The 25,287-nt window shown below is 38.6% G+C and overlaps 1 pseudogene across 1 annotated transcript in view; it reads right to left on the bottom strand.

Moving 5' to 3' along the window:
• The window catches only part of LOC110214857 (formin-1 pseudogene), a 36,124-nt pseudogene extending 13,329 nt beyond the window's left edge, over positions 1–22,795 (bottom strand). Inside the window, exon 1 of the transcript XR_013485505.1 lies at positions 22,568–22,795. The product of XR_013485505.1 is annotated as a formin-1 pseudogene (transcript). The remainder of the gene's footprint in view (positions 1–22,567) is intronic.
• Positions 22,796–25,287: the final 2,492 nt, after the last annotated feature.

The raw sequence follows: 25,287 nt of genomic DNA, 5'->3' as shown, positions 1-25,287 counted from the left end.
TATGGGTCCTTTCTCTTCTTCTTTGATCTGTATAGACACATATATGCATTTTGGGGATTAAGAACTGAGGTAGGACCTATAAGTATATACACAAATGAAATAAGTATATACATGCATGTACATATATACATTTATGTATATGTATATATGTATTGTGTAGTTCTATATATAGACGTATAGATGTTTATTGTGTATATATTTAGATAGATAGATAGATATTCCTTTCCCATTTCTACCTATCAAAATCCTTCTCTTCTTCCAAGGCTCAGCTCAGATGCAAAGTCTTCCAAGAAAACTTTCCAGAGTCTCTCAGTTTATAGTATTCTTTACTTCAATCCTTCCTAGGGAACTCTATCCAAATCTTTCTTTTGTCCCTATCATAGTCAATCTTGTACTATACTTAGCAGTATACATGTTTCTGCCTTTGTAGACTTTTTATTGTCATTTAGTCATTTTCAGTCATGTCCAACTTTTTGTGACCCCATTTGGTGTTTTCTTGTCAAGGATACTGAGATGGTTTGCCATTTTCTTCTCCAGCTCATTTTACAGATGAGAAAACTGAGGCAAACAGGGTTAAGTGACTTGCCCAGGGTCACATAGCTAGGAAGCATCTGAGGCCAGATTTGAACTCAGGGAGATAAATATTCCTGACTCCAGGCCCTGCACTCTATCCACTGTGCCACCTACTTTGTAGATAAGCTACTTAAGGTCAGGAACACGTGCCATTTTTCATCTTTGTATCTCTAGCACATAGGACTATACTTGGTCCACAGTAGGCACTTAATATTGTTATGGAATTGAATTTGTTGTCTGCCACTGGTCCCATACTCAAAGCTTACTAGATGTACCACAGTTTTGGCCTACCTTTATAGCATTAAAAAGCCGTGGGTCACTTCTGGACTTGACTTTTCTGTTTGGTTGGGATAGAACTTGTGATTTCATTAGTGTAGGGGATATTCCAAAAACAAACTTCTTCAAATCATGCCAGTAGGCATCTACTCTGTAACTTATAGTCTTAGCCCTAGAGGCACTGAGGAGAGAGGGAAAATGGGAAGGGAAGAACACCAGGAAAACCCTCCTAAGGAAGGTTGAATTTGAGGTGCAGTTTGAAAGAAGTCAGGAGGCAAAGTTGAGGAGAGAAGGCCTGAGCATGGGAAGATAGCTAGCAAAAAGGTTGGCTCTCCTAAAGTCTACAAATGTTCACGGATATTACCATTTACAGTTTTTAGAATTAGTTCCATATTTTCCCCCACAGTCTTCCTGGTTTGTTTCTCTCTATCTCTCACTAATCCATTTATCCTTTGATATGCTCCCACAGTCAGGAGCCAGATTAAATATTCATTATAGATCTGGAAGTGATAATTTGCTAATTGCCTCTAAAAAGCTTCAGAATAAGACCCAAACTCAGCCCCTGACTTTCCAAAATGGGAGAATATTGGGATCAAAATTGGGTTTCTAGCCAACAGTCCTCCCAAACTAATATGTCCCCATTTTACAGAGAAAGGACATGCAAAAGAAGATGATCAGAAGCTGGCCTTATGTTTACTTGGGATGGTTTTTCTATTTGACCATGGAGAAACTCTTCAAACAAATGCAGGAGTTAAGAATTCAAGAGGAAAAAAAAACCCAAAAAACTCCCATTCCCCTCTTTTCTGCTTTTGATGCTGTTTTTGTTTGTCACAGAACTCAAAGCAACATGATGCCAGACTCTCAGGAGGAGGCAAGTAATCCGAAAGCCTTCCTGTTGTATCCCATCATAACCACACTCTGTCTTGGCACTCCTCACCATACTTTATTTTACAGTTCAGTGTGGCATGCAAGGAATATTGGATTTGTCCTTAGAGAACCTGGGTTCAAATCCTGGCTCCGCTGATGTTATTTGTCCTTTGTTCTCGAAGAGGACCATGACATCAGGAAGGAGACGCCATAACATGCAAGTGAATTGGATTTAAGTGAGGGAGGGCTGTGCAAGGTCATCAGCCTCACTTTCTCCTCCAGAGCCATCTGGGTCCAGTGGCAAGATGTAGATTAGGATGCCCAGAGATGGCTCTGGATGCAGTGGGAGACCTTGGCTTTCTTAAACTAAGGTCTTTAACAGGTCTCACTTTGACTGAGGCAAGACCCATTCAGTGAGTAAGGCTAGGTACGAAATGAGGCAGAGAATGGCCTCAAATTGCTGGCCAGGTTGTTCGAATGCAAAACATGTACTTGCCAAAAAGACTATTTTATGGAGAACTCACACAGGGCAAGCATTCACATGGTGGTCAGAAGAAGCTATATTGCTTCTCTTAAGAGATCTCTCTTAAGAACTTTGATACTGATTATGTGACATGGGAGACACTAGCACAGGACCACTCAGCCTGATACTCTCACATCAGAGAAGGTACTATATCTGTAAGCAAAGTAGAATTGAAATAGGTCAAAAGAAATGCAATATGCACAGATTTAGAGAATCCACCCCAAATGTTCACGTGGACTATTTGTGACCAACCAGTGGTAGAACATTCCAGGCTCGTATTGGTCTGATCAGCCATAGTCAGACACTGAAACTTGACTCTAGCAGTTATATCATTGGACAACAAGCCATCTAGACAAAAAAAAAAATCAATGGGGGGGGGAAGACCCTAAGGGTTTCTGTCCAAAATAGAAACAACTGCTATTTATATTCACTTTGAGCCAAACAAATGGTCTAAACAATGACTAAATAGAGCTTAACTGGGGACCTATTGTTGGCCAATCAATGAGATTGACTCTACTAAGACCTTGAAGAAGACACAGTTTCTCCTCTCTTCACTTCCCCAATCTATAAAAGGAGGGATGTTAGATTAGATTATCTCTAAGATCTCTTCTAACTCAAAGTCAGTATGGTGCTTCAATATTTATTCTCAACAGAGTAGTTTCATTTAAAGGGCAAGTGGGTGGCACAGTGGAGAGAGTACCTGGGCCTAAAGGCAGGAAGATGAATCTTTCTGACTTCAAATCAGGCCTTAGACACTAGCTGCGTGATCCTGGGCAAGTCATTTAACCTTGTTTGCCTTAGTTTCCTCATCTCAAAATGAACTGAAGAAGGAATGGCAAACCACTCCAGTATCTTTACCAAGACAACCCCAAATGAGGTCACAAAGACTCAGATATGACTTAAAATGACTGAACAACAAATTTATATAAACAGGTGATCAGAAAAAAAAAAGCTTTGCTCAGTTTTTCAGTATGTTTGCATTATATCATGAAGCCCAAATGTTTTCAGTAGGAAATTATATCTAACTTAATAATAGAAATCAATGAAAAAATTTGACTTCACAGAGAGAATCTGCTTTACAAACAACTCATATACAGAAGTGCAACTCTTTAGTTACGTGAGTTACATGATTCTATCCCTCAACACTTGTGAGTGTAACATCACAGAACTAGAGAATTCCAAAACTTGAAGGAGCTCTAGGAATCACCTAGTCTACTTGACAAAGAATCCCTTCTACCACATATCTAAAAATTAGTCGTCTTTTATTATATGAGGACCACATTGGTGGGGAAACTCACTACTTCCCAAGTCAGCTCATTTCACTTTTAGATAGTCCTAATTGTTACAAAGTTCTTAATTAAATCAAGCCCAAATTTCTCCCCCTGCATCTACCACTCTTCCTAATTCTGTGCTTTGGAGCCAAACAAAAGGGGTGTAATTCCTATTCTATGAATCAACCATTCAAATACCTGATGACTGCTACAATGCCCTCCTAAGATTTTTTTTTTCCCTAGTTCCTTCAACTGGCTCTCAGGCTCCTTCAGCATTCTTGTTACTCCCTTCTCTAGATTCTCCAATTTATCTAAAATATGCTGAATATAATACCTTAGGTGTGGTCCGACCATGGGAGAACACAGTGTGGCTATCCATCTCCTCATTCTTGGTGCTATGCATCTTTAAATGAATCCTAAGATCATATCAGCCTTTTTTTTTCTTGCCATAACATGCAACTAACTCATTTTGCTCTTGGGGTTCAATAAAACCCCAAAAGTTTTTTTTCAGAGAACTTCTGTCCAGTTACATCTTCCCCATCTTGTACTTAGGAAGTTTATCTTTTTTTTTCTAACCCAAGCAAAATGATTCTTTTATCCCTACTAAATTTCATCTAATTGGATTCAGCCCAGTGTTCTAACCTGTCAAGGTCATTTTCATTCCCGATTCTGTCATTTGTTGAGTTTGCTACCCTTCTTATCTTTTTTATTATTTGCAAAGAAAGCAGGCCACTATGCTTTTATCTAAGTCACTGACAAAAATGATAAACAGCATAGGGCCAAACACATCCCTGGAGTACTCCATGGGAGACCTCCTGCTGAGCTGACAGCCAGCTAGCAATGACTTTTCTTTGGTTATAATTCATTCAATTCTGGTTCTACCTAAAGGTACTACTGCCTAGTATTGATTTTTCCACCTTTTCCATGAGAATCATGAGATACTTACCAAATGTTCTGCTAAAAATATAGGTCAGCAGGGCAGCTGGATGGCTCAGTGGATGGAGCATAAGCCCTGAAGTCAGGAGGACTGGAGTTCAGATCTAGCCTCAAACACTTGACACTTACTAGCTGTTTGATCCTGGGCAAGTCACTTAACCCTGATTGCCTAATAAATAAATGAATAAATAAAAATATAGGTAAGCTAGAGCTTTCCCCAATCTATCAGTTTTGTAAAAATTTTACTAAATTGTTAAAAAAAATACGATCAGATTAGCAGTAGCTTCATAGAATTCCCAATTCTTGTGTTCATTCAGTTGAGGTGTCCAACAGTCTTAGAGAAATAACTTCATTATCCCAATCAATTTTGTGGTCAGAAAACTCACCATGATTAGTTGCTTGTTTTAGAACATAGTTTGTAAAATATTAACAGTGCTGTAGGGGTGCTAACCTACACAGTCTCACAAGGAAGAAGAGCAGATAACCTGGCAAGAACAACCCTTGGGTGAGGGTTTTAATAAAAGCTTTTATTCTACCCTAGTTTCTCTCATCTGCACAACAGGTCAACCCTAGGCTCATCAACCCCCCATCCCCAGACTCAGTTTCCTTATTTGTTGTTTTTTTTAAAGGAGCAAAGGGAGTAGAAAACCAGGGATGTTGTGGTAATCATTTGAAGTCAAATTTTGAAATCCAATTAAGAACTAGAATAAGATAGTGAAAGGGTAGGTAAGCTATGGCTGTTCTCATCAGTTTATTTAATGATTATGATAATAATAATAATAATAGCTAGCATTTATATAATGCTTTAAGTTTTAAAAAGAACTTAACAAATATCATCATATTTGATCCTCACAACCACATTGTGGGATAGGTGGTGTCATCCTCACTTTGCAGTTGAGTAAACTGAGATAGACAATGGTGAGGAAACTTCCCTAAGCTCACACAGCTATTAAGAGTCTGGTGCCAGTATTGAACTCAGGTCTATTTGAATCTAGGTCTTGGGGCTGAATTCACTGTGCCACCTAGCTGTCCTGTTTCAGTCTCACTTTAATTCAAGAAAACTCAATCTGACAAAAACTAAGTGTCTACTGTGTATAAGGCACTATCTCAGGTACTAGAAATACAAAGCCATAAATGAAATAGCCCCCTGCCCTCAAAGAGTTTATATGTACTCTGTTGCTGCTGCTGCTGATGGTGATAGCTAGCATTTTTTATGATGGTTTAAAGTTTGCAAAGTGCTTTACATATTATGTCATTTAATCTTAATTGGATCCTTGTATAAAATATGTACACAAGGCTAGTACAAGGATAAAGAGAGAAAACATTTACAGCTAGAGGGAATCAGAGAAGGTTTCCTGGAGAAGGCAGCAAATGAAGGAAAGCTTGAAGGAAGATCAGGATTCTGAGAGGGAGAGAAGAGAAGAGAGTGCATGGTAGGTATGGGAGATAGTTTACATGAATGTAAACATCTGGGAGATGGAATGTCCAATTCAAGGAAAAGCTACTAATCTATTTGACTAGAATATAGAGTACTTTAAATGGAGTCTTATTAAATATGGTTGGAAAGGCATATGGAAGCCAGACTGCAAGGAGGCCTTAATTGCTAGTCTAAGGAATTTTTATCCTATAGACTATCTGGAGAACTTCCAAAAGCTTCTGAGCAAAGGAATAATGTGATCAAAGCCTGTGCCTCAAGAAGATTATTTTGGAAGTTGTGTAGAGAGTAGATTAGAAATGGGAGAAAATGGAAGCAGAGAGACCAATTAGGAAACTTATTATTGTAGTTCAGGCATGAGATGATATGAAGTAAGAGGAGAAAGAAAGGGAAAGACAAAGAGATGATGTAGGGGTAGAACTAACAAGACTTGGCAACCAGTCGGACAGGAGATATGAAAGAGAGAAAAGTCAGGAATGATCCTGAAGTTACAAACCTGGGTGCCTGGGAAGTTGGCAATGCCCTCAGAAGAAGCAAGATAATGAGTTCTCACAATATGAAAGCATCAGTGATAGCTGATTTTCATCTATACAGTACTTTGATGTTTACAAGGCATTTTCCTTGGAATAGGAGAGATAATATAGTATGGGTATTAGTATCCCCATTTCAGAGTTGAGTGAACTAAGCCTGGGAAATGAAATTGTTTTCTCATATTCACATGCCTAGAAAATATCAGATCTGAGACCTCAACCAAAGAAATCTTCTGTTTCCAAGTCCATAAAGGTCCCTCTGTTCCATAGTCTCTTTAATACACTCACACTGTCTTTTATAGCACAGGAAAGTTGTAAGCAACTCATTGCAACAAGGCAAGCACAGATTTGCAGCTAGATGGGACTGTGGATAGAGTGCCAGGCCTGGCATCAGGAAGACTCATCTTCCTGAGTTCAAATCCAGCCTCAGACATTTACTAGCTGTGTGACCCTGGGCAAGCCACTTAATCTTTTTTGCCTCAGTTTCTACATCTGTAAAATGAGTTGGACATGGAAATGGCAAACAACTTTAGTATCTTTGCCAAGAAAACTCCAAAAGGGGTCTCAAAGAGTCAGACATGACTAAAACAATTGAACAACAAAGCACAAATTTAGCAGAATAAAGTAGCCCTTTTGAACTTATATCATCCACTGATTAAGTTTCCCAAGAATCTCTATTGTAAGATATTACTTCACACTCTCATCACTTTTCTAAAGAATATAACCATTAATTAAATGTTTCTGTGCATAAAACACAGAGGGCCATAAAGATGCACAAAGTAGGTACAAGTAGACTTTCAATATGTAATGAATTCAATGAGGAGTTTCGAAGAACATGAGTAAATATCATCAAGAAAATGTATGATAGAGGCAGCTAGGTGGTGCAGTAGATAGAGGATTGGACTTAAAATTAGGAAGACCACAGTTCAAATTTGGTTTAAGACACTCCCTGTGTGACCCTAAGCAAATCCCTTAACCTCTATTTGCCTCAGTTTCTTCATCTGTTTAAATGGAGATAATAATAGCATCTACCTCTTAGGGTTGTCATGAGGATAGAATGAAATATTTGTAAAGCATTTTGCAAACTTTAAAGTGCTATATAAGTCCTGGCTTCATGACGATGATGACAGTGATATAATGAAGATAAATGATATCAAGGGGGCAGAGTGTGCCACTATCATCTTGAGGTATCAGAAGAAACAGAGGAAGGCATCCTGTTCATCAGGAAAGATCTATAGTAAACTTATAGGAAGACACGGAATAGACTCTCACAGGATGGGAAGGCATGAGTGGCTGGGAGTCACTTCATTAGAGGAAACATCCAAAGACATGAAATCATAAGATCATTTGAGTATTTGAGTGTCTAGAAAGAATAAGGGAAAAGTGCTTTGCAATTCATTCTCACAGCTCACAAGATGCTTCAGAAGTATTACCAGATGATTCCGTAAGCTTTTAGTTGCTTCTATTAGGAAGGGGTGGGGGTGGGGAACTTATAAAAGAATATTCCCTCCTTAGAAAAGCCAAAATATCTACATAGGTCTGTGACAGTAACTTAAAAATAAAAATAAGAGGAGGAAAATAAAGTGAGTATGTTATAGGATTGTTGGAGGGGAAAGGAATTTGAATTAAATGCTGGGTTTCTAATTACTTTGTTGTTGCTGCTGCTGTTGCTTGTTTATTTGTTTTCAGTCATGTTTGACTCTTTGTGACCCCATTTGGGGTTTTTTTGGCAGAGATACTAGAGTGATTTGTCATTTCCTTCTCCAGTTCATTTTACAGAGGAGAAAACTGAGGGTTAAGTAACTTAACCAGGATCACACAGCTAGTAAGTATCTGAGGCCAGATTTGAACTAAGATCTTCCTGACTCCAGGTCCGGCACTCTATTCACTGAGCTACCTACCTGGCCTCTAGCTAGTGAGATATAGTAATTTCTCATTCTACCAAAAAACTATTGTGTTCTTATAGTTTTAGAGCATACATGAAATCATAAGAAAGCATCCTAAGCTACTTCACGGGGGCTTCTCTGAAAAATGGAAAAGCTTTTAACGCCAATTAAAAATAGCAAATGACCAAATTTAGTATTATTTCATCTTTGAGACCAGTATTTACCAACCTGTCTGCTACAGCTTACCAAAAGGAATTTGAGAATCCATAACTAAGCAAACATGCCATCTGCAAACTTGAATAAATAATGTTTCACATAAATAGAATTACCACTTTTCAAATGCAAGAGGATGCTGTTGTGATTAATAAAAACCAGCGGGGGGAACCTGTGGCTTTGGGGCCATATGTGGTCTTCTAGATCCTTAAGTGTGGCCTTGACCAAATCCAAATTTTACAGAACAAATCTTTCAGAAAAAAGGTTGCACTTAAGGATCAAGAAGGTCACATGTGGCCTCAAGGCTGCAGGTTCCTCACCCCCGAATAAAAATATCAACTTCTGCAAAAATGTTACCGACTTCATAACAGCTTTTGGTCATTACAACTGTTATCACGTGGTAGAGGCAAGAAAATTTTATATACTAAAGATGAGACTTAATACTGGAAAAAGCCTGTAAAATATATATTTAGATAAATTACATGAGTTCATTTTTAGGAATATAAGTATATCATATACAAGAAATCAAAACTGGGCTCAGAGGCAAATGGTTTGCTATTTCCCCAAAGTTGTAGAAATAGATTCATGTCCCTCACTAACAAAACATCAAAGGATAACCTTGAGCACAACAGAGCAGATCAAAACAAAGAGAAAGCCAACATGATTTTGTACAATCTGTTGCATATTTCAGAGGCAATTTGAAATTTAATCACTTCTAAAATAAGTAAAACAGAAAACAGTAAAATTATAAATGGGTTTATTAAGCAAAACATAAAATAGGTTTGAAACTTTAGCTGGGAATATAAGATCACAATGGAACTAAGCCTAGACATCCATTCCACCCCACACCCACACATTGGTTCCATCCTTTTATTCAAGTTGTAATCGTCACAAATCTGTCTCAGGAGGATTGCAGAGTAAGCCCTTGCAAAAGATGAGACCATCAGGGAGCAAGTCATGATGTGCTTTTTCATCATCAAATTAAGATAATAAAAGCTCAAAGCCAGAAATGTACTTGTGTGACAAATTGATTTTCCAGTTAAGAGTGGTTCTGTTAAAAAATCAAGACTTTCATGGAAATATTACTTACAGTGCCTTTAAGAGAGGCAGCAATTTTGGCTGGAGCTCAGGTGTCACTTTTGGGGAAATTGTGAAGCCATGTGATCCAAACGAGCTTAGAGCATTAAAGAACTTTTAAAAAAAATAGGCTCTCGATCAGTGAAGTCCCTTAGATTCTAAATGAAGCATAAATAACTCCAGGGAATAGAAACTGAATTTTATTTAAGGACACTTAGATTCAAGTATTACTGGAAGAAAATTATACCATGTGGTATATGAGATTTTCTTAGATACTAAAGTTTGGAGGCCGAACTCAATAACTGCATTTGTCTATTTCTGTTCTTTAGTATTAACTGTTTGATGGATTAAAACTGTAATTACCACAAAAATCCTTATGGACCTCTCAAACTTATCTATAAAGAGTTTTCATAAATACACAGCTTGAATATCAATAAGCCATTTTTCAATCCAGATAGAAAAGTAATAACATAGTATTATACTAGACGACTTAGTTGGCATTCATGATGTGACATATGACTCCATTTACTGAAATATAGGGGAAAATATAACTTCAAAAATAGCAGAATTATGCCTAACATTTAAGTAGTATAATTAAAAACAAAGAATACTTGAATTAGAATAGACCTCAGAGATCAACTATCTAGTTTCTTTTAATGATGTTGTATAGAGTGTTGGGGCAAAATATAGACTTCTAGGGATTGAGATAGCTTTGGGGGGCAGGAAGTTTAGGAAGAAAGGGGATATGCAGGATGGGACAGCTAAATGGATTGGGTCAAAGGAAAGCTTTTTTTTTCAAGACTAAGGATAACTGAGCATGTTTCTAGATAAGAGGCACTGACTAATCACTTCTTAGTGTATGAATCTTCTATCTTCCAAGGCTTTAAGGTACAGGTGTGATCATGCCCAGCATGACCAGTCATTTTCTTCCTACTTTTCTAAGAAGAATGAGGCCATCATCCTGTGTTAGCTTCCTATTCTCATTCCTCAAAACTTCTCATCATTATCACCCACTCTTTCCTTCACAAAAGAAAAGCCATTCCTATTTCTAAAATTAATCCCTATACATCAGAATTTCTTAACTTGGGTTCCAAAAACTCTCCCAAAAGGACCCTGGATAGATTTCAGGAGGTCTGTAAACTTAGATGGGAGGAAAAAAAATACATTTTTATTTTCACTAACCAATATTGAAACTCAGCATTTCTTTCAAATATTTAGAAACATTATTCTGAGAAGGGGTCCATGTACTTCCTCAAACTGCCACAGGGGTCCATGATACCAAAAAGGTCAAGAGCCCCAGTTCTACATGAACCCCTGTAACAATATTTGCATCCGATCCCCTCATAATTCCTTAAAGACCTGGCTCCAGCAGACATTCCTTCTCTCTGAGGGCACCATCAGCCTTTTCCATTGGCTCCTTTCCATCTGCCTACAAACATTCTCAAGTTTCCTCAGTTCCTTAAAAAAAAAAAAGAGCCTCCCTTTGACCTTTCTAGGTCATTGAGCTATCTCATCCTGCTTATCCTTTTCCTTGTCAAACTTTCCCCAAAAGTTTTCCACATCCAATGCCTCTACTTCCTCATTTCCTGCACTCTTCCTCAGTCCCCATCAGTCCATGTTCTTCCCCACACCTTTCCACAACAGTGTGTTTCTTTGCATTAACAAGGTCTTTCAGAAGCAGATTTTTATTTCTTGCTACTTGTTCATTTTCAGTTGACCTCAATTTGAGCTCTACCTTCTTGAAAAGTCTCTGTAACCTATCCTACCCCTTCCAGGGGAACCAGAACCAGCCTACCTGCCCTGGCTTCTCCTATGGACCCCATAGACAAAGGACAAGAGGGACAAAAGTGCCTGGGATGACTCAGCTAGAGCCAAAAGAACAAAAGAGAGGTCTTTGCTCTGGGCATGCTCAAGGCAGACCTAGATTCCTACAAGGCTCAGCCCAGCCTATATAAGGCCTTTCTGGATTCCCTCACCTGCCAGTCACCCTCCCCCAGAAAAAATGACCTTGAAATCTACTTTGCATAGGTATTATATATTCACATATGTGTACATGTTGTATGGCCTTGAGGTCAGGGACTGTTTAATTTCTGTTTTTGCATCCTCCAGCACCTACCACAATGCCAAGCACTTAGTAGGCACTTATTAAATGCTTGTTGTTTGATTGGTTGATAGATATAGAAGAGAAAATACTTCAGAGACATGAAGCAGCTTGCTCAAGAATTGTGCCAGACTGGGTCAGCTACCCAGGTGTGGCTGAGGTCTAGGTAAGAAGCTGAGGATGAAATCACAGAAAGAGTTGGTCAAATCAAGTCAGAAAGCATTTATGAAGAGCTTACTATGCATTAGGTATTGTGCTAAGTGCTAGGGACACAAAGAAAGGCAAAAAACCTCCCCTCCCCTTCTCACAAGAGGCTCACAGTCTAATGGAGAAGACAAGACATGAACAACTATATGAAAACAAAATATATACAGGACAAATTAGAGATAACCTCGGAGGAAAAGTGCTAAGATTAAGAAAGATCACGGAAGGCTCCTTGCCCAAGGAAGGGTTTTAACTGAAACTTGAAAGAAGCCAGGGCAGCCATGAGGTAGAGATGAGGAAGGAGAGAGTTCTAGGTGTGGGTTGAATAAGTGAATAGTAGTGGCCAAACCAATGGATATATCCAAAGTAGACCCATCAGAACATTCCAGATAGCAACTATGAATAAAGACTGAAGTGAGCATCATGTCATGATAAGCTGGAAGTAGCAGTAACCAAGGAAAATGTGTATTGTAATAGGGCCCTCCTGATACCACTGATAGTTTGCCATGATCATCATGATCTTATGGAAGGTTGGTATGCTTGCCCAATCCCTGATGCTTCTTAAATAAGCAAGACTGTCAGGTATTGGAACCTAAGCACCCTGCTCCCAATTCACTGATAACCCTTGACCTAACCCCTCCACAATGCACACACCTACTGTATTTGTTTGGGTTCAATTCAATTCACAAGATTTCTGAGTCAGAAGGAGACTCAGACATCATCCAATGCAACCCAGCCCTAAAAGAGATTTTCCTCTAGAGCATACTAGACAAGAGGTCTTCCAGTTTGCTTCAAAACCTCCAGTGAGGGCAAAGCCATTATTACCTAACAATGCAGCCCATTCCACTTTTAGATAGCTCTAATTGTATATAAGTTTTTCCTTAAACCAAACTTAAATATACCTCTTTGCCTCTTCCACCTGCTACTCACATCTACCAGTTACTCTTAAGTCTCCCTACTGGGGACAAGCAGAGTATGTCTAAATGTCTCCAACATGGCAACCTTTCAAATACTTACAGGCAAATGAGTACATGAATTAGACATAAAGGGTAATATCATAAGCAAATTAGGGGAGCAAGGAAAATTTTGCCTGTCAAATCTATGGATAGGGAAAGAATTTATAACCAAACAAGATGATCATGGAAAATAAAATGGATAATTTTGATTACATTAAATTTAAAAGTTTTTGTACAAACAAAACCAATGCAGCCAAAATTAGAAGGAAAGCAGGAAACTGGGGGGAAATGTCCACAGCAAGTTACGCTGATAATGGCCTCATTTCTCAAATATATAGAGAAGTGAGTCAAATTTATATAAGATATGAATCATTGATTCATATAATTCAGAATGATTGATAAATGGTGAAAGGATATGAACAGGCAGTTTTCAGGTGAAGAAATCAAAGCTGTCATTAGTCATATTTTTTAAAATGCTCTACATCACTATTGATGCAAATTAAAACAACTCTGAGGTACCACCTCCACTTATTAGATTAACTAATATGATAGAAAAGGAAAGTGACAAATGTTGGAGGAGATGTGGAAAAATTGAGACACTAATATACTGTTGGTGGAGTTGTGAACTGATTCAACCATTCTGGGGAGCAATTTGGAAGTATGCCCAAAGGATTATAAAACTGTGTATATACTTTCACCCAGAAATACCACTGCTAGGTTTGTATTCTAAAGAAATCAAAGAAAAAGGAAAAGGTCCTGCATGCAAAAGAATATTTATAGCAGCTCTTTTAGCAAAGAATTGGAAATTGTGGGAATGCCCATCAATTTGGGATTAGCTGAACAAGTTGTTTTATGTGATTGTGATGGAATACTATTGTGCTATAAAAAATGACAAGCATGTTGGTTTCAGAAAAAAAAAACTTGAGAAGACTTATATGAACTGATGCGAAGTGAAGTGATCAGAACCGGGAGAACATTGTACACAGTAAAAGCAATACTGTATGATGATCAACTGTGAATGACTTAGCTATTCTCAGCAATACAATGATATAAGATAGTTCCAAAGAACATATAATGAAAAATGATACCCCGTTTCAGAGAAAGAACTGATGGAGTGTAAGTGCAGATTGAGACATAATTTTTTTCACTTTATTTTTCTTGCCTTTTTTACAGTGTGACTAATATGGAAATGTTTTGCATGATGTCACATGTAAAATTGATATCAATAGATGCCTTCTCAATGGATGGGGGAGGGGGAGAGGAAGGGAGAAAATTCAGAACTCCAAATTAAAAAAAAACCTGAATGTTAAAAATGAAGAAATAAATTAAAAACAACAACAAATACAGGCAGCTCTTATGTCCTTTCCCCTTCCACCCACCCATCCACAATTTCTTCAAGCTAAACATCTCTAGTTCTTTTAATTGTGTACATATCTCAATGCCTTTTACCATCCTGCTTGCTCCCTTAAAGATATTCATAAATTTAGAACTCGAAAGAACATTTGAGGGTGTTAAGTTTAACCTCCTCGTGTTTGGGAACTGAGGCTGCTAAGAATGGTTAAGTGACTTCCCCAGAGTCACAAAGCTATTAAGTGTCTGAGACAGAATTTAAATCTAATTCTTTCTGCCTCTGTGTCTAGTGTTCTATCCTCTACCCAACCTATCTGCCACAGCTGTTCTCTGACTTATTGACATCCTTCCCAAAATGTGGCATCCAGAACTGAACCCAAAGCTCCATATTGGGTCTGATCAGAAAAAGAGTTCAGAGGGACTGCCCTCTCTAGTCATGGACACCGCATTTCTCTTTCTTAATGCAAGCTAAGGTTATATTAGCTCTCACTTCTAGAATAGATGAGGCAATTATATTGCTTCCCATATCCCATATTTTATTGTTAAAAAAAAAAGACAACCTTAGATTACATTCCAAAATCTGGATGCCAACCATGGAAGTAGAGAGGAAGCCTAGTGCATTAAGAATGCCTTTCAGATGGCTATATTTTTCTTTCTTTCTTTCTTTCTACTTGTTCACTTTAATTAGTGCAAGTAGATTGCTCCCAGAAGAAAGAATCATTGTTCTGGGAATGTGGTATCAATAGAAGAAAATGTTCTGAGCCATTCCTACGGAAGATAAGCAATGTCCTAGGAGAAGACCTCCCCTGCCCCCTCAGTTCTAACTACCCTCAGCTTCTAGCTTTGGCTTGAAGGACATCAATTCTCTTTCCCTTAAAAAAGTATAAGATTCTTCTTAAACTTTTATACTTTTCTTATACTTATACTTTTATACTGGAGACAGGTCTCTACCTCTCTCCAGAAATCCCTACCCCTTTTCTCTGCTTTGAAATTATGAAGTTGGTACTCAAAAGTCCTCAACTACATCCCACTGTGCGGGCTATATAGCAGCTAGCCTGGGGACTAACAAGTAGGGATGACACACCTAGACAGGTCCCCAGTGAAAGCTGTTTTTAGCTTTCTTTTGCCAATGGCACCAAAGCAAAGCAAGTCTGACAAGTGGTTCTCACATGTGGTGCCAACATGGATGTCAAAGGGATCCCTCACTCCCTAAAAAAATCTTCTAATCTTGAATAGACTTTCATCCTTGCGCCTTTCTAAGTCATTAGCTACTCTATTCCAGCTGGAATGGCTTTGTTGTTATTATTTATTAATCATTTTAACTCAAAAATAGTAGACATGCAGCATGGCATAGTGTATAGAGGGCAAGCCTTCATGTCAGAGAGAATTGGGTTCAGGTCCTGCTTTTAACATATACTAGCTGTATGATCCTGGGCATGGCACTTATGTAGATGCCCTAGGGACCTCTTCAAGTAATACACGAGTTGATAATTTGCATTGGAGCAAGTTTTCATGCAGGTTATTCCCTGACCTTGATAAAATATCCAGCTAGGTGGCAAACTGGATATAGCGATGAATATGGAGTCAGGAAGACCTGGGTTCAAATCCCATCTCTGAAACTTATGAGGTATGTGACCCTGGGCAAGTCACCTACCCTCTCTCAACCTCATTTTCTTCATCCATAAAATGAGAGCACCTCACTCCCAAGACAATTGTGAGGATCCTATGAGATAATACAGTTAAACAGATGTTACTGTCCCAGAAGTATTTGTATATTAAATTCTATCTCTCTGTGGAATTAAATAGTTTATTCTCTGCTACAGAAACTTCTGGTTCATTGCACAGGAGAGAGAAGTATTATGTCGGATAAATAGCCCTTCCCAGAATCTCAAAGCACATAAAATGGTCTTTGACATCTAAACTGCTTCTTGTAATCTCTCACATCTCCTACGATACCCCCCAAACACTGCTAGCTGTGCATGTGTGTGTGTGTGTGTGTGTGTGTGTGTGTGTGTGTGTGTGTGTGAGAGAGAGAGAGAGAGAGAGAGAGAGAGAGAGAGAGAGAGAGAGAGAGAGAGAGAGAGATCAGTGAAGTGCCTAGAGGGGAGAAGTGGCAGAAAAGCATACAAAACTGATCTGCCGCTGACAGTGTCACAGTAACACTGAGACCTTATATTTGTTACTTTTTTGAAGCAGCTAGGTGGTATAGAAGATAGAGCACTGAAAGCAGTAGAAGGAACACTTGAATTCAAATCCTACCTTAAACACTTAGCAGCTATTCAATCCTGGGTAAGTTACTTAAACTCTCCCACCCTCCATTTCCTCTTTTATAAAATGAAGATAGTAATTGTACCTACTTCACAGGGTTGTTGTGAGGATCAGATGAGATGATGTATATAAAATGTTTTACAATCCTTAAAGTGATATACATACATAAATATGTACATATATAAACACATACATATATACATGCATATGTAAGTATATATATGTGTGTGTATATAATGCATATATACACATACATAGTAGATATTGTTACTTATCCCTATCATGAGATTGAGAGTACTTATTCTGTATCAAACCTTGTTGCAATTTGAAAATAAATGTAATTTGAACTGCTTTCATATAAAATAATTTCCATGTAAATATCTATTCACCCTAAAATACCATAATTCTCTCCCTACTCTCACTGACACAAAGGTGCTCAAAGACTAAATTACTTCTAGGCAGAGCAACTAAGTGGCAAGCCTGGCATAAGGCAATCCCGTAGCTGTAGCAGTTGAAATGTAGCAGTACAGAAAAATAAGTGGAGAAAATATATAGAAAATACAGGGTGAAAATGTGAAATTGATGACTGAAGTCAAACAAAGGTCTCTAATGCAAGTAATAAGAAGAAAAACAAGTAAAATATCAAGGAAATGTTAAAGACTGGCTGGAAGCTAATATCAGCAAGGAATAATTCATGAAAGCATCATCCTTTTCCTACTTTTTCTTTTTAACAATGAAGCCAGAAGATGTAGGGAATACATCACTAGATTTAGAAAAACACCTAGATTTGACCATGAGCAAGGGACAACCTCTCTGAGCCTTTCTCTTCACCTTTAAAATGGAGATAATACTACCTACACTACCTACTTCATAAGGTTGTTTATAAGGGAAGCCAAACTGGAGTGGAGTCTCCCGAGTTTTCTCTTGGGGCAGAATATTTAGAGGCCTTCCACAGAAGCATTAGTGACAGACAGTGATTAATGAAGACTTAAATTAATGGAGACTTAAATTAAAACAAATGAAAGGTCTGAGCCGTCTCAGAACACAGCTGCAGCACATTAAGAGAGAGAGAGAGAGAGAGAGAGAGAGAGAGAAGAGAACACAACCTTGTACCCACATAACAAGTTAATGTTCTAGCTAAGATGAAGGTAAACTGAATTAAACTATTGTTTCTAGGGGCTAGGAGTGCATGAGCCATCTACGCTTATTCCTGGTTGCCCAATCTAGTTAAGTTTCTTTGAATTCCTATTTTGCTAAAAGTAAGACCAGGAAGACCTAAGAGTAGTTGAAAATGGTAGCATCTCTACCCCAAGATGATAAAATGGCTTTGTAGTAAAGGGGAAAAGACTAGGAAGAATAACAGGTTCCTGTAAAAGGTCTTTCTGGGTCCACAAGGACACCCTCTCCCCCATTTAAAACCTTCCCTTTGAGATTACCCCTCATTCACACTTATCTGTTTTATATATACATAGTTGCCCACATGTTAGACTATGAGTTCCTTGAGGGCAGGAGATGGTTTTGCCTTTCTTCACGTTCCCAGGTCTTAGCACAATGCCTGGCACACAATAAACACTTAATAAATTCTTGTTACTGTTGCTGATGAGGTAGAAGTTAAGTTAGGTAGAGCTCACTATTTCAGATAACAAATGAATAAATGAAGCATTTGGGGATTTCGTGTTTGTTTTTTCACTGTAATTTTTTTAATAAATTATTTTTAGTTTCCAACATTCACTTCCATAAGCTTTTGAGTTTTAAATTGTCTCCACCTTCCTCCCTCCCTCCCTCCCCAAGATAGCGTGCAAACTGAAATAGGCTGTACATATACATTCCTATTAAACATATTTTCACATTAGTCATGTTGTAAAGAAGAATCAGAACCAATAGGAGGAACCACAAGAAAGAAGAAACAAAACAAAAGGTAAAAAAGAGCAAATAGTATGCTTGACTGAAGCACTTGTTAAGAGTTTACTATGTGCTACTGTGTACACTGTGCTAGTGGGGATACAAATAGAAAAGTAAGATACTTCCTCCTCTCATAGAGCTCATATTCTAATGGAAGAGACAACACATAAGGAAAGTTTCAACTTCAAGTCAGTTGGAAAAGTGGTCCCATGGCTTTTAGGGAACAGCAACAAAGCAGATCTTAATGTCTTTTCTTTAATGCCGTTTCTACTGATAAAATCCTATCAGTGTCTGATATTGAACCATTTGAGAGTGCCTAGGACTCTGGTGACAAGAATTTTCTTGGGGGAGGGGTCGTCAAAAGACGTGACTATAGCACCTGTAGAAACAGTTGCCAAACTGCATCTCCACAGGGGTTGTTTCCCAAGCTGAGGGATATGGAAGTGGGCTGGACACTTTGCTATTCCAAGGTTTTTGAGGTCAGAGTCCTGGGCTCTATCTCTATCAAGAGTCTGAGGGGAAATGGTGGTCAAGGTAATGTGGGTGGTTTGACTTGCATGGCACATGCTGCCTCCTATCTCTCTCCCCTTTGCTATTTTGCTGTTTCAATTAAATTGGCTTGCCTGCCCTGTGAATGACAGTTGGTTGCCATTTGGTAGGGATGGCTGGCACCTTCTCCACAGGAGCCACATCCCTAAACAATGGCTATGAGGGTTGGGTTGGAAGCAGGACTGGTATTCTATGGGGTGCTGCCACTTCCTGGGCTCCTGTGCCTATCTGCATATTAGTGACGGTTGGTCAGCAGTTGTTGGTGGTGATAAGGACAGTGGGTCCCGTCTCCACAATGATTTCTCTCCTCAGTGGTGGCTGCAAGAGGCAGGCTGGAAGCAGGTCTGGTGCTCTGGGGGACACTGCTATTCCCAAGGCAGTGACATAGTTTCTTAAACCAGGAGACAGGACTCTACCTTGTAGGAATCAGACCCCAAGGAGTTGAAAGTAAAGTCAAATAACAACTGAAGATCAAGATACAGTCAGGAATCTCTTTCCTTATGATGAGAGGATCAGAAGCAGGCCAGGTAGTTCCCTAGAACTGAGTCAACTACCAGTACCAGTGGTTTGACAGATTTACCTCTCCCTGAGCAATGGCATCTACTTGCGGTGGGCTCCTCACTAAGACCTACTACTTTCTTTTTTCTGTTTAATATGATACTATATCTGCTTTTTGGAGCCTCTTCGGCACAAAATAATTTAAATTGACAAAAGAACTGGAAGCAAAGCCAGAGACAGCTACTCTGAGGGATACACCAACAGAATGATGAAGAAGAGAGGTTAGAATATGAAAAGTACAAGAAGCCAAACGGAAAACCAAAGATACCTAGAGGATAAATAGGTAACTGTTTTTCTTTAGAAGGAGAAAACTCACTCCAAAGAGTCTCCATCAAGGGATGATAGAACTATATGCACAATGCTATCAAAATCATTTTCAGTTTGTGTTTGCTTAAACAAGAAATTCAAAAGGCTGCACTGAAAGGTCACATAAATGGCCTTCAGGATAAACCATTGACCCAAAGGATGCCCAAGACTAGTATTTATAGTCTACATTAAAAGGACATTGTGGAGAGTGAATAGAAGAGATGAAAATAATGTTCACAGATATTGAAAGGATTGAGAAAGACAGACTGAGGCAGCCCTGATCAAACACTGAGGAAAATGGAAAGGAAGATGATGACTGTGAGGCTTCAATGCAGTATTTTCTCCACCTACTCTAAACGCGGATGTGAACCTCAATATTTCATGTTTATATCCTCAATTCATGTTGCTTTTTTCCCAATAAAAGATATCTGACTGCCCTGCCAATGAGTCAAAGTCACATTTTTTCCCTTATCTCCAAAAGCCTCTCCTCTAGTTTCAAGAAAACACAAAATAGGGTTTGGGGTCTATTATGAAAATCCCTGCTTATGTAGATTTGGGTAGACAGAAGTGATAAAATAGATATAAAGCAGTCAATGTAAAGTTTACATATATAAACACAAACATGTATATATGTACACCATATATATGAAAATATGGACTAAAAATTTGGAGATCAAATATTGAAATGGGATGTAATTTGGTTAAAAAAAAAGGAAGATTTAGATGGATTTTTTCAGTAGTGCAAAATGCCTCAATATTCGGAGATGCTAACCTGCAACAGATGGAATGCATTGGTGCTTATTATAGCACTTGCCATTGGTATACAGGCAGGTACTCCTCTATTAAACAGAACTTTATAAAATTAGCAATTCTATTGACAAAATTAGTGCTTCTAGTGATTATGTATTGGAACTGCAAGAGGATCCTAGCTTTGCTGTCATGGGTCACCCACCCCATCTTCTGTGGTTATATGAGTTTCATGTATTCTGTCTTGGGTCATGAGTTTTGGTTCTAGATAGGTTTTGTTGTCGATGTTCCCTAGAGAGTGGGATCCTATTATGAAGTCTGTTTGCATATATGTGCTGTCAAGAACAGTGTGTTCAAGGCAGTCTTCTCTTAGCAAAGCCACTGGCAGGTCAGTAGTATGTGATGAGGTTTATGGACTAGACAAGCCTGTGAATTTCAAAGTGGCCTGGGGTATAAGGGATGAGATGCAGGCTATCACATAAGGAGTGAAGAAAGAGAGGTTGAAGATTGACATAAAATGACAAAGCAAAGTTGGTCTACTTTGAAATTCAGCCTAGGGCACAGATGCCCTTGTACTACTAAAATCACATCCAGGATTTACTGTAGGTTTCTGATGCCTGTCATAACTTATATCTGAACACCTGCGAGCCTATTTAAAGTCTCAAGTCAAACATGCACAATTGAAACAATTACATTTCATTACACATTAGTCCCCTTTATCCATTGAGAGCTTAAAATGATTCCTAAACAGAGAAATAAGTGGGAAGTCTATGACTCTCTGGGACTGATTTAGCTCATTATATGCCCCCAATTTAGAAGAAGTAATGTCTGGTTATTGCACATGATGAAGTCTTGTTGAGGTTCTGAGTGTAAGAATATTTTTAGAGAACAGGTAACACACAATGGGAAGACTTCAGCAGACATAGCAATGAAAGGGAAACTTATTTTTGGTCAAAGTGAAACAGCTTTTAGCCTGTAGGAAGGGAAGACTTTATTTAGAAAAGCCACTGCTAAATGCTTAAACCTCCTGCTGGAGCCTGGCTGCATTCAGACAGCAATGACTTAAACAGCTATATATTTCCACCTCTACACTATTCTCTCTGTCTCTCTCTTCCCTCTTTCCCTCACTTATTCTCATCTTCCTTCAATCCCAGTCCTTCTCTCCCTCTGTCTCAGTTTTCTCTCTTTTTTTCTTTAGTCTTTTGTTTCTAGTCCCAGAACATCTGCCGACAACAAAATCAAATCTAAAAAAAGACAAAATAAGACTATGGAAGTTTCAAAAATGAGAGCCGGGAAAAAAGAAGACTAAAAACTAAAAAGGAAAATGACACATCTCCAAGTGGAGAAGTCTCTGTGACCAAAAAAAAAAAAAATGGTGAAACAAAGCCCTTGATTGGCTTGGGAATCTGAGTTAGTTATTCTGCAAGTTGTACCCAGAACAAGAATCAGTTCAACAGTTATTGAACACCTTGTGTGTAGGGCATTGTTCTAGGAATCAGGCAATAATGAAACCCACAGGAATTGTGAAGATTGTGGATAAAAAAAGAAAAAGGAAGAAGTCCAAGATAGAATCTTGAGAGTTGCCCACATTTAGTTGGCATCTTGTTCCAAATGTTCTCTCCTCTCCTCAACCCACCCACACCACCTCCTTTCCCACTCTTACCCCATATTAGACAAAAAAAAAATAGTTATTCACTACAAGATTCTTCTTCTCCCTTTATCCTCATCTCCCATCTCCTTGTTCAATTCAGTCTCTGACAAAGAGGTGTTCCTTCTCATTGCCCAGTAAAATTTTCTTTACATGTACCCTTGATACCATCCCCTCCATCTTCTCTAGCATATTGTACCTACTATTATCCTTCTTCTCTTTCTAATCTTTCATCTCTCCCTATATTCTTGCTCTTTCCAAGATGCCCACAAATGCACCCGTCTCTCCCATTCTTAAAAATTCCTCCCTAGATCCTACCATACCTGTTAGCTATCATCCTCATTCCTCCTCCCCTTCTGAACTTGAAAAAGCTGACCACTCTTAGAATTACCATTTTTCTCATTCACTGTCTTCTTAAAGCTCCTGCAATCTTGCTTCCAGCTTCATCATTTGATAAAAAATGTTCTCTCTAAAGTTACTAATCATCTCTTAATTGCTAAATTGAATGGCCTTTTCTCATTCAGGATCCTTCTTGGTCTCTGCAGCATTTGACATTGTTGACTCTCTCCTCTTAGATACTCTCTCTTATCTGGGTTTTTGTGGAACTGTTCTATGTTGGTTCTCCTATTACCTGTCTGAACTACCCTCATTCTCCTTTGTTTGATCATCATCTATGTCATATCTATTAATTGTGACCATAACTGATGGCTCTATCCTGAACCCTATTCTCTCTCTCTTTCTCTCTCTCTCTCTCTCTCTCTCTCTCTCTCTCTCTCTCTCTCTCTCTCATTTTATCAATGTGAGGAACTACAAATGTAGAAATTCCCTCCATCAAAGAAATTAGGCAACTTGTGTCCATCTTAGAGAATTGTCTGTGGCACCTAGAGTTCAAATGCCTTGACCATAGTCACCCAGATAGTATGTATCAGGTTTTGAATCCATATCCTGCTGGCTTCAAGGCAAGCCTCCTATCCACTATGTCATTGAAATTACCAAGGATGAGGACAGGGGTTGGGGTGAAGAGAAAGACTGGGAATCAGATATTGAACTCATTGAGAAAGAAGGGAAAGTGCCCTAGAAGGCAGAGGATGACAGCACTTGAGATCTGGACAAGTTGATATAGAAGGGTGGAGTAAGAAGTTCTGAGTGATGGTGGTAAAAGAAGGGACTAGAGGAGACAGTTGGGATCGAGGAACAGGCTGAATTCTCTTCCTGGATCTGTGTGTAGGAGAGAGGAAAAACTGACCAATGCCACTGGAATATTTAAAGAGTATATAAGAAAGGGATCTAGGATGAAAGGAATTAGTTAACAATAGAGCACAATTCCGGAAAGCACAGTGAAGGAAGAAAGGGACATTGTTGAGAGTGTTGGCTCCCAAGTCCTACCTGATACTCACTTGCTTGTATGTTACTTAACATCCCTGGGCTTCAGTTTCCTTAACTATAAAATAAGAAGATTGGTTTGATGGCCTCTAAGATCTATTACAGCTCTAGATCTATGATCCTATAAGGGAAGACAAGGGTAGAGATGGTAGAGGGAAAGATCTGAGCTTAAGAGGAATGGGAATTTGAGAAAAGGTGGCACTATAGAAAGGCTGGATTACAACAATTAGAGGATAATGAGGTAGGAATCTTCCATAGCCATAAGTAAGGAAAAGAAACAATTCTGATGTAAACATTCCTCTTCTCCCAGACTGAATAGATATCAAGGAAAGGATGTTGGGATGGATGGATTAGTGGAATTGGCCAGCTTTTTTAAAGATGTCATCAAAGATGTTTGAGCTGATGCCTCTCGTGTTTCCTGACAAATTTTTCCTCAATAAATCTCTCTTTACCAAGAAGAGATCTGAAAATGTATCTTTCTGACCCAGAAGTCAGCTAATGGCTATTGTCAAAGGAGTTCAATTCAACTTCATTTTCTGATGATGCTGGGTGATGACTTTTATTGCTGCAGCAGCTGCCATTAATGGTGGTTTCACCCAGTGAAAACTGTTTTATAAAACAATGGCTAACCAACATTTCTGCCTCAAGCCTCTCTCCTATGTTCTCAATGGATTCAAAGTTATTGTTGCAGTTGCTTAGTAGCCATCTAAATAAAGACCACCAGAAAATAAGAAATGTGTGCTAGACTCAGCTCTGCCACAATGGCCCTCCCCCACCAAGGTATATTTTGTGAAACAGCAGAGTTGTCCTCCATTATGTCATTCTGAATGAGAGAAGTATAGATAGAGTAGAAATCTAGAATAACAAGAAATTGGAGGGATATTTCAGATCTACAGCTTACCAGGATTCAAGGAAATTTCTGTGACTTCCTTCTCTTATGCACAAAGGGACTTTGGAGCATAGCCCTGGAGACTTCATAGTATTGGTATCCATCCCTGAGTTTAAATAGGCTGTTTAAAATTCAAGATCTTATCTTATTGGGCCATTTTCCCATTGAAAAGATGAATTGGAAATGAGAAGTGTAAGGACTGTTTCTATTTAGTCCAAGAAAGCAGGGGCCATCCCAGGCCAGCTGAAGAGCACCTGAAATCCTTAAGAAGCAATTCCCAATCTATTAGATCTACCGTACTAGCTATCCTCAGGTGCTTGACAGACACAAGCTTATTGTGATCTTCTCAGAATCACTGTCACCAAAAGAGTGACCCCTCATCTCATTTGAGTGGGAAGATGGTGTACTAATCCTGACTCAAACTAAACTTACAAGTTTTGTTCTCAGTAATAAAGAGAAAAATATTTTCTGCTGCACTTCCAGAATATATGATAATAAGATTCTCATTTTTCATGAATAATATGTAGAAATATGCTTTCTTAAATGTTCATTTCAAAGATGTTGGAAAATTTATCAATCAGTGTAAATATAGAAGCTCCTGTTAAACTTAGGAACAAGCAAATGTAGGAGGTTATTGAGAAGAGTTTAGTACAGGCAGGCTCTAAGGCAGAAAGCAAGATGACCTTACCAAGACCCTATTATTTTGCAGGGTTTTAATCTGTAATTCTTTGAGACTTTTCATATAGAATCACTTTTCCAATTCACTGAAATCTCCCAGGGAAAGTTTTCTGTTCATTTTTTTTTCTTCAAAGTGTTGGTTGGTATCAATAGCCCAGCAC

The sequence above is a fragment of the Phascolarctos cinereus genome, unplaced genomic scaffold (assembly GCF_003287225.1).
Source record: "Phascolarctos cinereus isolate Bilbo 61053 unplaced genomic scaffold, phaCin_HiC Scaffold_3;HRSCAF=262, whole genome shotgun sequence".
Taxonomy (NCBI): Eukaryota; Metazoa; Chordata; class Mammalia; order Diprotodontia; family Phascolarctidae; genus Phascolarctos; species Phascolarctos cinereus.
Note: the sequence above shows the minus strand (reverse complement) of the source record. Positions and strands in the feature narration are given on the sequence as shown.